We start from the raw sequence: 7,916 nt of genomic DNA, 5'->3' as shown, positions 1-7,916 counted from the left end.
GGAGGGGGGAGGGGCATATTTTAAGAGACGGAAGATGACTTCCATGCCAGAATGAAGGCATGGGGATGCTGGAACAGCTGCCAGGGGCTGGCTTCCTCTGGCCACATGGGGAGGGCTGGAGTCTGCTGCTCAGCTTAAAGCTGGAAGTTTAACCCTGTCACAGCCACTGGCAAATTGGCAGCAGCTTTTGGCCATCTCTCAAAGGAAGATGGGTGTAATGTTCATGGAAAGCCTTAGCTAAGATTGTTGTGTGTAGCTCAATGTCTTCCCTAGGCAAGGTGCTGCAACATGATAAAAGCCAGTGAATGTGCTGCAACATGATAAAAACCAGTGAATGATGATCACCAAGCAGGGAGACCTATGCAGATGCAGGATGTCTCTGTTTCAATGGCAAACTTTGGTGAAGGCAAAAATGTGCCCATTCCATTTCTGTGCACATTATCCAAGGCCCCTGAAGATGCACCACACCGTGTTGCTTGGGGAGAGACACGGAGAGGCTGCAGCAAAGTCAAATGCTGCAAAGATTTTAACTTTCTCAACTAAGGAAAGATTTATGTGTTTGGCAGCCAGAACTGAGCCAGGGAAACAGCAGGAACTGAACAAAGGGCTGCACAGTGGAAAATATATGCTAGTAGCTACCAATTCACACCTGTTAACTACTGTGAGCTGGCTGCAGACAGCACCAGGAGTGCCATTTAAATGAACTTTGCACAAGCAGGTGTGCCATTTATCCATTGTTTAGAGTCAATGAAATGCATACGCGGAATCTCTTACCTGGCAATCTTCCCAAGGAAGTGGCTGTGTCAAATACCAGTAACCTGGGTTGGGGGGAGGGAGTTTACTCGAATGGTCATACTTGATATGTAAGAGCCATGCAGGAAAGCAAGCCTGCCGGCCACAATATGGCAAGAGAGACAGTCGGGCAGCTTCCTCCCTGCATCTTTCCTACTGCTATCATAAGGAGGGGGTATCAGAAACCAAGCTGCAACCAAGTGTCAGCCAGATAACTTGCCCAGCTCCTTATGTGAAATGGCAGTTCATTACAGCAAGTAAGCTAGGAGTGGGGCTGGGAGCTCACAGGGCAGCACAAGAGCTTCCCAGAGAAGTGGTAAATGAGCATCCAGGCTGTAGAGGCAGAGAGACTAGAGAGAGCTCAATTCTGTCACTCCCCTGGTGGATGGCACCATGTGGCTGGATTATATCTCAAACTGTGCAAACGTGTGCAGGGGACTGCGAGCATAGGCAACTGGTAGGGGGTGCACATGCCCCGCGATGGGACCAGTGCCCCCCCCGACAGCCAACACTGATGCTGTTGGTAGGGCTGGTGCCACCCTGAGAGGGCTGCTGCCGGCGGCGGCTTCTGCGGGTGTCCCCCCCAGATTCAGGAGGCACCAGTCACTCATGACTGAGAGGCCGTCACAACCTCCTTGTCCCTGCACACCTGCTACCCAGAGTTTGGCTGCTCCCCAGCAAGCTGCCTCCAGAGCAAGTGAGCAGGGAGGGTAGGAATGTGTCGAGTGCCGGCACCAGCACCTCCATGCTGGTGGAAGTACCTGTAACTGAGTGAGGGATGTCCCAGTTCTTGCTAAACTAGGTTAGCAGCTGAACTCCCTGCCCAGAAAGCAAGGATGGTCTTGGGGAAAAAAAAACTTGACTGAGGAGCCTGGGTCCCCACCCCTTTTGGAGTTCCCTGGGGTTGGGGGTTCAGCATGGTTCCCCATGCAAGCACAGCTCCTTAATCTCAGCTGTGCCTCGAAGCGCCATCCTGCTCTTGCTCAGTGCATGGGTGAAGCTGGTAGAGGCTGGCCACAATGAGGCGAAGGTGCAGACTGGGCTGTTCCCAGTGGGAAAGGGCTCATGTCACCATCACCACAAACGTCGAACCCCACTTTTTGGAGTGAGGAATGGAAATCTTTGAAAAATTGACAGGGGTCTCTCAATGCTGCCCCACTTCTGTTATGGAGGGAGGGTCAGAAATCGGGGGGTTTCCAGCAGTGTTGCCTTCTCAGGCTCTTAGGAGCTGGGTATTTATCAATCATTTATACCCTTACATATTGCACCCCCTCTTGCTCGTTCCGGAGAGGGAGCCCCTGTGCTTCCCTGACAGGGTGCTGAAGTGAATGGGGAGGAGGGAGCAGCTGCTTCGCAGGTAGACATGGAGAGTCTGTGCTGCAGCAGGGCCAGAAAACATTCAGAGGGGCAGGCTGGACAGCAAGTGCTGAGCAGTAAGAAGGAAACTTTTTGTCCACTAGCTGTCACGAAGCAGAGGAGAAGCCAGCTCTACCGACTCCGTGCTCTCAGCTGTGCTAGCTTACACTGCAGAGACACAGGCCCCAAATTCAGACAAGGCCTATTGGTCTGGGCATGGGACTTCCCTGCTGCCTTTCTGGGCCCATTTGTGGCTTACCCTTGTGGATGGGCACAACAAGAGTTGGAGGGAATAAGCAGCTTTCCCTTCCTAGGCTTCCTGCTCTAGGAAGCTGTCCACTCCACAGGGGCAAGACAAAGACAGGGTCTGAACCCCCAGCCCTCTTGAAACACCAGCTAGAGGAGACGGGGCATATGTCTGTGACCCCCTGGAGGGGGACGGCTCTGAATTTCCCCCTGGGCAGGGATACTCTGATGGGCTGGACAGAGCAGTTTGGAAGGAAGGACAAAGCAGAACCAAGCACGCAGACACAAGCACGTAGTGTGAGAGCTTCAGGACTTTGGAGCCAGAAATCAGCTGCCGGGCTGGTCACCATGCTCAAGTCACTCTGCTCTCTGTGGCTCCAGTACTCTAAAGGAGCTACAAGTTGCCTCTAGGAAATAGTCCAGCGTGAGGGGGATTCACCAAGGGGAGCAAACCTACTTTATGATCTCTGGCTTAGGGTAATGGGTAGTGCCAGGAGTGCACTGTGCTCAGCTAACTGTAAGGAATGGATGGCTCATAGAGCAGCTCCCAGTCTGCTCTAACATACACCCAGGGCTGGCCAGATCTCCAGCTAACCCCAGAGGATCTTTAGCCCTGCACTGAAGGCCTGACTGGAACAATGGAGAATACAAGTTCAGACCTGCCTCCGTGTATATCTCTGTTTGAGGAGAGTTAAAAGGAGTTGCACACAGTACTCTGGGATTTTAACATATCATTGTTCCATATGTTATAGCAGTGCACATGGTTGTGTTAGCAGTGGCTATAACCAAAGGCCTGGGGATGATTTGAACCCATAAACCCCAAATGGCAACTAACTGAGGCATGGAAACAGCTGTGGAAAGAGCAGGAACAAAAAGCAGGAGGGCAGATTCAAGGTGCTACATTTGCTTTGGAAGGGCTGGCAAAGGCTGTGAGAGTGAGTGCAAAATCAGGGGCAGAGCAGCTGCAAAGGAGACTCAGTTTATGGGCATGTATCAGCAAGGGAGAGCATTTGGTTAGCGGTGGATGGTGGATGAACGGCACTTGTAGTGATGATGATCCTGTAGCATCCCACAGCCTTTCCACAAGGGCACATTGACAGCTCTGACCTGCTGGCTGGGGAAAGGCTGATTAGCTGCAGATTTCAACAGTTACAGATGCAGTCTGTGTTGTTAAGATGCCAGCATGTGCGTGGGGGGGTGGTTGGAAGGGAGGCATGGCACATGGGAGTCTCCCTCCTATATATTTTCTTCGCAGAGGCAGGGGGTGGAATGGGAGCATTGTTCCTTTAAATGGTAACATTTCCCGTGTGCCCCTCCCCATGAGCTTTTCATTTAATAACCAAAAAAAGTGATGGGGAGGCTGGGATTTGCAGGAACGCTCACTGGCCTGCATCCAGGTTCATCAACATGACAATTGCTCTCTCCCGCTCTCTGTTTTAGATCCTACTCTTAACATCTAACCACTCCCCATTAATTTCCAAATTGCCACACACGGAGTGCAGTCGTTTCTTTGCTGTGCACTCTCAATGCTGGGGACAGGCTTCCCGGCTATTCCCAGGAAGGCAGGGGACAGGGGTAATTCGGGCAGAGCTGGCTCTGGACTCTTGTTGCTGGGAGGTGCATGCGGGGCATGTGGGAACAGGAAGAGAAGGGAGCTGGGGACCCTCCACTCTGCTTTGTCCTGTGGCAGACACATGGAGCACATTAGCAGGCTTTCAGTACAAGTTTGATCGATGGGGGAAGGCATTCTAACTGACTATCAAAGCATGCATGGTATGTGAGAAGCAGACACCAATTAGTGATGCCTTTTTAAAGGCTGCCTTGTTAAGAGGGGAATAAGGGAAAAGAATGAAATTGGCCAGAAAACATGGAGCTATTTAACCTTAATTAGAAGAAAGGTGTGGGCTTTATGAAAAGGCCATTTTTGAAAAGGATTTTTTCTCCCTGGGTATAAAGAGATCCTGCCTGCTTGTTAGAGACTTGTTAGAGTTTATAAGACTGGGCAGGAGGCTAACTTGTAGAAATACCTTTTATGCCACTTGAATGTGTGGCTTGCTTATTATATTCTGCCATCCTGCCAGGGTGGCTGGTGGAGAGGAGAGAAGAGAGCAGCGTTGCCAACTGGCTATAAATTTCATGAACATCATAAATGTAAGTGCTTTCTGGAGAGCTGTACAGATTGCACATAAAAGTCCCCCTTCTGTCCCTGTAAACTAAAAAGAGGACTTTCTTGGCAAATTAAAAATTGTAGCTAGTATTCCAGCCTGTGCTCCCAAGCAGGAAGGCTACAAACCAGAGCTACGAAGTCACAATTACAAGGGGAGGTCTCCAGTGAACCTTGGAGTCACCATGTCCTACAGGGCCCCAGCAAGCTTTGGTGAGTGATAAATAGAAGCAAAGGTAGCATCAAGTAGCCCCCAAGAAAGAATTACTGGGAACTAGTGGCCTGGGTGAGCAACCACTGCCCAGAAGAGCCTGTGGAGGGTCTTGGTAGGAAGACTCTGAGAAGGGGAAGAGGGAACAAGATGAATCAGGGCCAACTTTTTAGCAGCTGAAAAGTTGCAACTTTTGCTAGTCACTAGAGCTAAGTATAGACAGTCAAAAATCCTGAGGCTGAATTGATTCAATCTTCACAGGTTAGTCTAAGCTGTGTAGAGGGAATCAATAAGCAAATGAACAGACATTTACTTTTGATTCCGGGAATGCAGTGGCCCAGGCCAGGCCAGACGCCGGGGCCGTGCTAGAGCAGGCCTCGCTGCTCAGCTGGAGTAGACAGCTTGGGACAAGGCTAGCCCTCCCACCCGAGAGGGGAGGTTTGCGGGGGACTGGGAATTAACTTGAATCTGGAGTGGACTGGGACAGAAGTTCAATAAACCAATTTAACCTAAATCAGTTAAGTCTGATCCACCCAGGTTTAAACTGGTTTTGGCCATTTTGAAAGTGGTTTATGTGTACTGAACTTCTGTTGTGTTACAGATTTGAACCAGTTTCTGATCACTTACATTGGTTTATGTGTAATTTCTGTCCCTAGCCTAGGTGGCCAGTGCCCATGAGGGTTAGAGGAAGCAGCGTGGGGGTTGCTCTGAGCCAGTGGTTAAATCCATGGTCAACAGACTCCTGGGGGTCCACAGACTAGGTCTAAGGGGTCCTAGAAAGACGACTACAATCAATCAGAAGTATGTGAATACCCACACTCACCATTCAAAGGGGTCCAGACCGCCATTCAAAATTTCCAGTGGGGTCCACACATCCATCTGAAATTCTTTAGGGGTCTGCAAATGAAAAAAGGTTGAAAACCACTGCTCTCAGCAGACTGATACAAGGGAAAATTTTGCCTGCCATGGCAGCCCCGGGGGTACCTCACTGCCACATCCACCTCCTACTGTTCTGCCAGCACCAGCTGCTGAATGTCAAAGTTCCCAAGTGGGCCTGCAATCTAATTGCACCCCTTCATTTTTACCATCTAGGAGTGGGGAGCTGACGTTTTCTTTTTTCAATCTGCTATGGGCTTTGGCAAACCATGCAGACAAAGCCACCAGACAGCACTATCCAAGGCACTGAGGCCCAAGGGACAGAGTTCTGGACTGTGGAGGCTTGGGCTCTGCTACTATCCTGCTGTGTGACCTTGGGCAAGTGACTGCACCTTTTTCTGTACCTCATTTTCTCTTTCCTTTGTTTGGTTGTTAAATCTGTTCAGACTAGGAGCTCCTAGAGGTAGGGAGTGCCTGTATACAGACCTTCCGACAGTCTGAGATTCAGGCTTTACTTGATATTGCTCGTGAGAGTTCAAACCATCCTCTCTTGAGCTCCTCAGGAGCCTCAGATCAGGGTTTGTAATGCTGCCTAAAGCAAGGAATGTCCTCTGGATACAAGTACTTGTCCTTCCTTTACATGTGGCAACAGCAAAGGGCCACATCAAGATACATTTTTTTCCTGCACCTGAACAAGGAGCTTTATTAGAATGAGGGAAACACATGTACAATTGACTCTGTTACAGCCCTCTGTCTCCTTTGCTGTGCACCTTCCACCACTCACTGTCCCCAGCCCTGCTCCTGCCCAGCTTCCTGCTACACCTTTAATGATGCAGTGCTCCTCTCCCTGTAGCTCCTGTCTTTGACCATGGCAGCTCAGCAGGTGAGTATCTCCTGTAAACCCAAGTGTGCTCAAGTTCCCTTTGTATGTACCCACTTTTTAAATAAGGACCCTCAATAATATCTAATGCCTGCCTCATGCAAGGTCCTTAAAATGTTCAAGAGTAACTTTGAGCAAGACACACTATCACCAGCCACCTGAGCCCTCAGGACATTGTGTGGCTGTGCAGACAGCAAGAAGAAGACATAAAGGATACTTATTATGTATCTTTTAAGAGTTCCCTTTGAATAAGTCTATGTAGATTGCTAGGGTGAGTTGGAAGGGGAGATCAGCACTTCTGACTGATACTACCTAGTGTTTATGGGCAAAGTCTGGTCAATTTATAACTTTCTATCATCAGAAGCATTCAGTCATGAGTCAGAGTCTAAACCCAAGAGAGTCGATTGCACTGGGACTGGCTCCCACCCTCCCTGGTGCAGACAGTGGGGTACAACTCTGCCATCTGGTGAGACAGGCTTCTCCAGTCTAAGGATCCCTTCTTGGCTACTGCCTGGGGAACAACCCTGGTCTTCAGCTTAACAGCCCTAACATGCCAAGAGACAGGTATAGTAGCCTTCACCTTTGGATGGAGGATTCTGCTAAAAGGATCATTTTAGCTGAACCAAGTGTTTAGCCTGAAGATTGGTGACACTTGTATCTTATCATGAGAGCAAGGCCACAGAACTCCCTGCCTTCACTTATTACTAAGACAGCTGCAGCCCTGTTTTCAGCTTAAACTGTGCTCCAAGCAAATTCTAGCTTCTCCTCTCAGATGGAGTCTGATCAAAAGGAGCCCTATGTATTGAAGTGCAGAGGCACAGTGGACAGGGTCTGTTCTTTGGGTGGCCGGGGTGGCAGTGGTAGCTGGGACAGTCGCAAAGGCTGCAGCAGCCAGGCCAGCAGTGGCAGCAGCTGCCATTCTTGTGCCCTCTCTATGTCAGCACCCAGGACTGGTGCCCCAGTTGCCCACACCTAGTAATGTCTCTGTTCCAGTGTCAGGTTTCTAAAAGCCTTTTAATTGTCCTTCTTCCTCAGTTCTGTGGAGCACTTTGCAATGTAGAAATGGAAAGTGCAAACTGAAATGAAAATGTCAGTACAGCTTTTTGTACTGCTGGAACTAAAATGATACCTGAAGTTAAACTGCTGTCATCCTGTGTGTAGACAAGCCCAAACAATGTCAAATCAAACCAGTGCAATTGTGTGTGTGTGCTCACACCAATTTAACCCTGCTCTGTAGAGCTTTAGCTTAGCTAAACGGGTTAACTAAGTCACTACAATTTTGCATGCAGACATATTGGGCTTGCACCAAGGCAAGGAACATCACATTGGCAGGCAGCATAGTACTCTGTAGCATAGTACTGCCTTGGTTATAGTTTCATAGTTTCTAGGGT

General features: G+C 49.5%; 1 long non-coding RNA gene across 1 annotated transcript in view; it reads left to right on the top strand.

Annotated features, from left to right (window-relative positions):
- The first annotated feature begins 4,300 nt into the window (after positions 1-4,300).
- LOC109318558 overlaps positions 4,301-7,916 on the top strand; it is a 10,683-nt gene continuing 7,067 nt past the window's right edge. The window contains exons 1-2 of the long non-coding RNA XR_002103272.1: positions 4,301-4,545; positions 4,646-4,771. This is a non-coding gene — a long non-coding RNA (uncharacterized LOC109318558). The remainder of the gene's footprint in view (positions 4,546-4,645; positions 4,772-7,916) is intronic.

The sequence above is a fragment of the Crocodylus porosus genome, unplaced genomic scaffold, assembly GCF_001723895.1.
Source record: "Crocodylus porosus isolate Cpor-Errol unplaced genomic scaffold, CroPor_comp1, whole genome shotgun sequence".
In the NCBI taxonomy this organism is placed as follows: Eukaryota; Metazoa; Chordata; order Crocodylia; family Crocodylidae; genus Crocodylus; species Crocodylus porosus.
Note: the sequence above shows the minus strand (reverse complement) of the source record. Positions and strands in the feature narration are given on the sequence as shown.